Source organism: Medicago truncatula, chromosome 7 (assembly GCF_003473485.1).
Source record: "Medicago truncatula cultivar Jemalong A17 chromosome 7, MtrunA17r5.0-ANR, whole genome shotgun sequence".
Lineage (NCBI taxonomy): Eukaryota > Viridiplantae > Streptophyta > Magnoliopsida > Fabales > Fabaceae > Medicago > Medicago truncatula.
The window spans coordinates 17,610,319-17,618,866 of NC_053048.1; positions in this window are offsets into that span (position 1 = coordinate 17,610,319).

The following is an 8,548-nucleotide window of genomic DNA, read 5'->3' on the forward strand; positions in this document are numbered from 1 at the left end:
TATTTTTGTGATTTTTGAATATTTGCATGTTTTTGTTGTTTTTGGAATATTAAATGAAAATTTAACTAACGGAGCAATAAAAATAAAAGCGCGTGGATTTTTGTAGTGACGTTGGATCACCACAAAATCGCTAATCTAATTTTTTTTGCATTTTTGGATATATCTAAGGCGGTAAAGAAATAAAAGGACACACACACCCACACACTTTTCTCATTTATATTTACATTGGACCTAAATACATTCTAATTGCTGGAAAATAAATAACAATAATTAAAATGCTAAATAAAATAAAATAAAATAAAAATGCAAAAATGCTAAAAAGAAATAAAATGCAAGAAAATAAAAGAAATGGACAACCGAAGGGACAAAAATTACCGAAGGGACTTTTCCGAAGGGACTTATTCCGAAGGGACAGAAAAAAGAGGGAGAAGAAAAGAATAGCTCGTCAACACAAGCTAAAGAGGGAGAAGAGAGAAAAGTTTTTTGACAACTCAAGAGAACATTTGGTGTGTCAAATTGTGTGGAATGAGGGCTCTATTTATAGGTGAGGAGGTTGATGAAAAATGGAAAATTGGTTTAATGGAAATGATGGACAATTATGGTGAATTTTGAAAAAGGAATGTTAAAGTTGACACTTGACTTGAAATTTTTTTTAGACCTTGGACATTTTATTTTTGGACCTATTGACACTTTTTTTTTTTGGACACTAATTAATTAAAAAGAAATAAAATAAAAATAAAATAAATCTAATACGAAATAAAATAAAAACAAATTAAACTAAACTATGTAAAGAAAAATAAAATTAAAAGATGGAAAATAAAAAATTATTAAATATAAAAAAAAAGTAACTAATCTTAAAATTAAAATTAATAAAAAATGGAAAGAAAATAAAAAGAGAAAAGAGGGTCCGACTCAATCAAAAATGAGGTATTTTAAAATACCTCCCTGCCTAAAATTTTTTTCATTGAAAAATCAGAGATCGATCAGAGTCAAGTGGCATGTGTCAGTGGGGCCTTAGGTCAAAAATTGGGGTATGACAGATGCCCCTATTTAAGTTTCTTCGTCTGAAGATTTGAAGATAAAATCTTTGATTTGACGAGTCGAAGAGACTTAAATACAAAGTACACAATTTTTGACCTAAGATGCTATGGATGCAATTTATGAATGCAGGATGATTTGACTCGAATGAGAAATAACAACGGGATACCCGAATTCGTTGAAGAAAAAGGGGTCCGACTCCGCAAGGGGAATGTAGTTTCACTGGGGAAAATGATTGTCTACTATCGTATTGATAGCTTAACAGAGACGATTGATACTTTTACCTAACTATCGATGAGATAGCTTAACAAAGGTAAGAATGAGAGAAAAAACATCGTCTAACTATCGATGAAATGATAGCTTAACAAAGACAAATGATACTTTTACCTAACTATCGATGAGATAGCTTAACAAAGGTAAGAATGAAAGGACAACTTGGTCAGTCACACTCGGGATCACACTATTGAGAGTTGAAATTGATTGGTGACACCACTTGCACAGCTACCGCTGGGGATGACACTTTTTGAAATTGAAATTGAGGTTTGATTAGTGTCATGACTAGCACGGCTTCACGCCGGGGATGACACTTTGACAAAAGAAGGTAAATGGAAGAGGCTTATTTGTAGAAACTTGTGGCTTGACACAATGGTAAGTTAAGACTGAACCGAAGAGACACGATCGAATCGAGATTCTGGACGACTGATGCAATTATGTGTGAATTGATGTTTTGCATATGATGTGTACGTATAAACGTACGAATATGTGAAAATATTGATGAACGCATGATTGTATGAATGTATGACTGTGTGAATATATAACTGCATGACTGTATATGACATGTGACTCGATGAGACGAGACAAGACAGGTAAGATGGGAGGCGGACTGACATCGCAGTACAAACACTCGGCAAACTTCCTTGGTGATGATACTATTGTGAACAAATCAATCCGTTGACAGTGTAAGATCCGGCATAGGGTAGCAACTGATGCCTCTTGGGGGTAAAGCCCATTGTTGACAAAAGGTATGGAAGAAGTCGCCACTTGTGAACCGGCACAGAGTGTCCTTCCATTGGTATGCTTCATCAGTCATGCTTTTTGTTTTATATTTTTTTTTTTAAAATCCCTAACTTTTGCCTAGACCGCCCTTTCTGGCTTTCAGTCCACCGGGAATATATTCTTTTTTTTTTTCTGCCTCTAATTTTTGCCTGGACCGTCCTTTCGGGTTTTCTGTCCACCAGGACGCTCATTTTTGCCTAAGCCGCCTTTTCAGGTTTTCAACTTAGCGAGCTTTGATTTTTTTGTATTTTTTTTATTTTTTTTTTGTATTTTTCGACTGTGACAGCATCTTGCTCAAAGTAGAGGTCCTTTCCATAGTGCCTAGCCATGTTTCTCTTCGGGAGTGTAACCGTTCTCGAGGCGAATGTTGATGTAAGCTTCACCTACTCACGAGTTCAAAGAGAGTGTGTTTGTTGTGCACACTTTTCAAAAGATGTAAAACAAGTTTTGTATTTTTGAAAATTTTTGCTTTAAGTACTGCCATCAAAAATAGAAGAAATTATGCAAATAGAATAAATGAGAGTTCCAAATAAATGGGCACAGGCTCAAATTTTGATGAATTGAGTGGTGACCTGCCAAAAGCATGGATCCACGGATTTTTGAAAATTTTTGGAAAAATGGTAAATGTAATGGGAAGGGTACATTGAACACAAATAACCGCTATTCTCCCTAACAACTTTGATTGCCCTTGTTCCGAGTCTTTGATTTGCAGATGCTTCGAATCGGAGGTCTTTTGATAGCTGGATGCCCCAAGTGGATTGTGCCCGACCGGATGCAGTTACTTTGTCTTTTGATCCTTAACTTTTGCATAGATCGCCCTTTTGAGTTTTCAATCTATCAGGATAATCATTTTTGTTCATGTCTCTAATTTTTGCCTAGACCGCCATTTCGGGTTTTCAGTCTATCGAGACGCTCATTTTTTCCTAAGCCGCTTTTTTAGGTTTGCGACTTATCAAGCTTTTATTTTTTGACAGAATATTTCTTGACTGCACCGGCATTCATAGGAAGTGCAAGTTTGTCACCATCCATAGTTGTAAAAGTCATTGCACATGAACCTTCATAGTTAGGCGTCCAAAGTCTCTTTCTTGAATTTTGCGGGGACGAACCTTCTTGTTGGAAGTTTATTTCAACCTCTTTTGACTTGGTTGTACAAGGTCGTCATGCATTTTAAGTTCAATCAAGCTTGGACTTCGGCAAAACTCCTATTGTCGGGACTTCGACCTCCACAGGAAGCACGACCTTCATGTTATATACTTGAGGGAAGGAGGGGGTTGCCCCTGTTGAAGTGTGTACTACCGAACAATACTCATGAAGTGCAAGTGGTAGCATCTCATGCCAGTCTTTGTAAATGAAAGCAATCTTTTGGACAATCTTCTTTGATATTTTGTTTGCAACTTTGACGGCTAAGATGCCCCAGTGGGCGAGAGACCTTGTTGGGAGTCTCTTCATTCTCCTCTTCCTTATCTTCGGTCACAGAGAACTCAAAGTTGGGAGAGAGTACATGGTTATTATGTTCAACGGGCTTATTAATGCATGATTTGATTATTGATTTTGACAAGTAAGTACAAGTTATGATTATGCAGATATATGAGAATGATTAAAGAAATTTTTTTTAGTTTTTTGTATTACCAATTTTCAGAAAAAGCACAAAATAAAATAAAGTCGGGATCAAAACGACCTTTTTATTAATGATGACCAATACTTAAAGCAAAAAGCCCTACACAAGATCACTTTCATCTCGGGCGGGACGAAAGGATGTTTTTTTTTTTTAAAAGCGAAAAGCAACAAACAAACATTAATTGAACAAAAAGTAGCGGAAGGAACGTCAATAGTGTTGTTACCTCTTCACGAATGCTCGTGGATTTCTTGTTCAAACTGATACGTTCTCTTTTTTGTTTGCACGAGTGTTGTAGGTGCGAGTTGACTTTGGACGAGGACAATTGGGACACCTTTGAGATGGATTGACCTTTAGTAGAAAAGACATAGTGTAAGACTCAGACTTGAATTTATGAATGCAAAATGATGCATGATATGCTTATGCAAAAATAGACACATTTTTTTTTTGAAGGACTTGTCAAAGTAATTGTAGACTTGATAAGGGACATTGTTTTGTTTGAAACTTGTGAAGATGTTGCAATTGGTTCCCTTTTCAAAAGTAAGAACGAAACCAAGGATAAAAGTTCATAACAAAAGCTAAAGCTTAGTTAAGATTTTTGAAGTTTGGATTTCTTGGTGTTCTTCCTTACAAGGTCTGTATCTTTGATGTTTACAAGAACTTATCTAAGTCCTTCGATATTAGTGAGAAAAAAGTTTTTATGAATGAATGAATGCATGTATGCATGATTATGCTAAAGAACATCGAATGGATGGTGAGGTCAAGTCCACAATGTTGGAGTTTAAGGGTAACAACGCCATTTGGTAAGGACTATGGTTTCATTTGTACCTGTATTTTGGGTTCTACCAAGTTCCCAAATTACAACTTCCCTTATGAACATATCGGTGTATAGGACCGCTCCTAGTCCAATAACATCCATAAGTAAGTCTAGTTTGAGTGTAGTATCGCGTGTCGACCAAAGTCAAGACTGCTCTTGGTTTAACCACCGCTCTATGTCCTAAAAAGGCCAAGATGGGTTAAAGGTGACTAAAGGTTTCTCAACTTCGACGGTCATTCAAAAATAATAGCGCCAATCACGACTGCTCATGATGACATCATATTACTTTGAGACCTCCGTTGAGTGGGGTTATACCACATGCACACATAGCACAGGACCGCTCCTGGTATGACACTATGGTTGTACCCCGTCCTATCTTATATTTCACTCAAGCCTGGGTGTAGGACTTATCTCACCACTCACGTTAGAAAGAAGAAAGAGGAAGGAAGAACATATACACAAGTATTTCCATCCTTTATTTTTTTTGTTTTTGTTTTAAGCAAGTTATAGCACAAAGAATTAAATAACCAAGTTAGGCTTAACCATCTTAGGGGATCCCCAGTGAAGTCGCCATTTCTGTCGCATCATTTTTGGAGATCAAGGCTATTTGATTAGCTTTTGACTCACTAATTTATTTCACGACTGAACACATTTTTTTTTTAAGAGGAAAAAGTTCAAAACACCCTATATTAAGAGATTTAGGGTTCGGGGGTTGGTTATATTTAGTGAAGGTGTTAGCACCCTAAATATTCGTAGTACTCTACGAGAACCTCTTGATTTTATTTAATTAATGTGCTATAAACTTGCTTATTATTTTTGAAAAGAAGGAATTAAGGTGGAAAAATAAAAGACCTAATTATCTACATTTTTATTGATTTGGAAGGACATGGTCCTCTGCCTACGTACCCGTGAGGGATCAAAACCTCGTAGTTCGGGGTAAAAATTGATGTTTGATTTGTTGAGTGTTTTTTATTAGTTTTGAAAAAGGTTTTAAAATGAAAAGCCAAGTAGCAAATGAGTATTTGTTTGTGTTTTTTTTTTAATTTAAAAGAAAATGGACTCAAAATATGATTAAATTGGTTAAAGTTTGATTAAGAAAATAAAATAAAAGACGGTCACTTGATTTAAGATCAAGGTTTGTTTATGAAAATATTTTTGTGATTTTTGATTATTTGCATGTTTTTGTTGTTTTTGGAATATTAAATGAAAATTTAACTAACGGAGCAATAAAAATAAAAGCGCTTGGATTTTTGTAGTGACGTTGGATCACGATAAAATCCCTAATCTAATTTTTTTTGCATTTTTGGATATATCTAAGGTGGTAAAGAAATAAAAGGACACACACACCCACACACTTTTCTCATTTATATTTACATTGGACCTAAATACATTCTAATTGCTGGAAAATAAATAACAATAATTAAAATGCTAAATAAAGGACTTTTCCGAAAGGACCAAAATTACCGAAGGGACTTTTCCGAAGGGACTTATTCCGAAGGGACAGAAAAAAGAGGGAGAAGAAAAGAATAGCTCGTCAACACAAGCTAAAGAGGGAGAAGAGAGAAAAGTTCTTTGAAAACTCAAGAGAACTTTTGGTGTGTCAAATTGTGTGGAATGAGGGCTCTATTTATAGTTGAGGAGGTTGATGAAAAAAGGAAAATTGGTTTAATGAAAATGATGGACAATTATGGTGAATTTTGAAAAAAGAATGTTAAAGTTGACACTTGACTTGAAATTTTTTTTAGACCTTGGACATTTTATTTTTGGACCTATTGACACTTTTTTTTTTGGACACTAATTAATTAAAAAGAAATAAAATAAAAATAAAATAAATCTAATACGAAATAAAATAAAAACAAATTAAACTAAATTATGTAAAGAAAAATAAAATTAAAAGATGGAAAATAAAAAATTATTAAATATAAAAAAAAAAAGTAACTAATCTTAAAATTAAAATTAATAAAAAAATGGAAAGAAAATAAAAAGAGAAAAGAGGGTCCGACTCGGAATCAAAAATGAGGTATTTTAAAATACCTCCCTGCCGAAATTTTTTTTCATTGAAAAATCAGAGATCGGTCAGAGTCAAGTGGCATGTGTCAGTGGGGCCTTAGGTCAAAAATTAAGGTATGACAAGTCTATTATTGCATGACATTATCAACAAAATTCCTTCCAAGCAAAGTGGTAACACTTCTTCTCCCTCTCTTATTATTACTTTTCTCTTATACATATGAACATTAATATTCTTGTAATAGTAATTTGTGTCAGTTTCTCTCCTAACACTTTTATGATGAGTATTATCCACATAATATTGGCTTGAACCGAATTGCAGACTCAGATTAGGACCTTAAAACTTTAGGTTCAATTTCAAATTAGTTCAATTGGTTGATCTTTGATAATCATAAGAAAAACCATGCAATTAAGTTTAATTATCTTTGAAAATCATATAAAAAAATTCATCTAAGTTTTGTTCTTCTGTCAATATTAATGCCAATAGCGATCATGACATACATAAAAGAGATAAAAAGAGGAAAAACTCGTCAACACAAGTCAAAAGAGGGGGAGAGAGAGAGAGAGAGAGAGAGAGAGAGAGAGAGAGAAAGAGAGAAAGAGAGAAGAAGAAAAGGATTGAAAGTTTCACAATATTTTTCGGTGTGTGGAATGAACTACGTGATCTACCTATTTATAGAGAAAAATCATAACTAATATGTGAGAAACTTTGGGAACAAGTAATTCAAATATTAGATCTAGTACAAAAATATCTCAAATTCAGTACCAAATAGATCATGTTGAGTACAAAAAAAATATTTTGAGTACAAATATATTATTGAGTGCCAAAATATATGTCTAACCACGTACGAAAATATATTAGATTGCCTACTAAAATATATCAGGTTGTGTTCCAAAATATTGTAACAAAATTTGGTGACTATGAAAAAACTTTCTAATAATGATTAAAGTAATTATTTCATTTAATATTTCCAAATAATAAAATACATATCAATATATATTTTTTGAATAATTTAAGGGTTAAATATGTTTTTAGTCCCTACAAAATCATGAGTTTTTGAGCTTAGTCCCTATGAAATTTTAATGGTAATTTTAGTCCTAAAAAATATTTAAGTTTGTTAAAATAGTCCCTATTTTGAGAACTATATATACAAAAAAATGGATACTTTTAGTCCTCCAAAATAGTCCCTCTAAAATGCAAATAGGGACTAAAAGTGAATGCAAAATTTTCGGGATTAAACTTGACAGCTTGTAATTTAATAGGGATTAAAAACAATTTAATAACACAATTTAATCTCGACAAATTTCCACCGAATATACTATTAATCCGAAAAGGAACAAATTGGAACAATAAAAATAGAATTCGACGTATTTTTTAAAATTTCATCTCAAATTTGTTTTGTTCTCTAAGCATGATTGAAAATGAGGGAACACCTATTCTAGAACCGGGACCAAATTAGTTATAAAAAAAGACCAAATTTTGATTAAATTTTTTATATTTTCTTCTTTCAAAATGTAGGTCAAATTTATCCCCTAAAATATATACACATGTTAGTGCATTAAAACGCGCGGTCAGACAGGCATGGTAGTGCCCTTCCTTCTGCTAGTTTTTTTATAAAGAATGTGTTCCCATTTTAATCGGTAACTTGGGAAATGTTTTTCATTTTCCAGATTTTTTTTATCTACTCCTTTGGAGATTTTTTCCTGATAGACAGGTAGAGACAATTGCAGAGATGAAGTAAATAAGCTTCTTTTTTTCCAAAGAAGGCCGAGATTGACAGTGGTTGGGAGACGAAAGCCGGACGCGGCTGTTGAGAGATGGAAGAAGGGATTGTGTTTCAGAATTAGGGGTTCTGAGAAAAACAAGACGAGATTAGAAAGTTGTCGGTTAGTGATAGGAGCTTCGGCCTTGTCCAATTTTATACTCCTAAAACTGTGGTGTTAACAATATGTTCAAATGTTTGCATTTTTTTTAACATAATACAATAATTTTAAATATAGAGATGTAACCATTT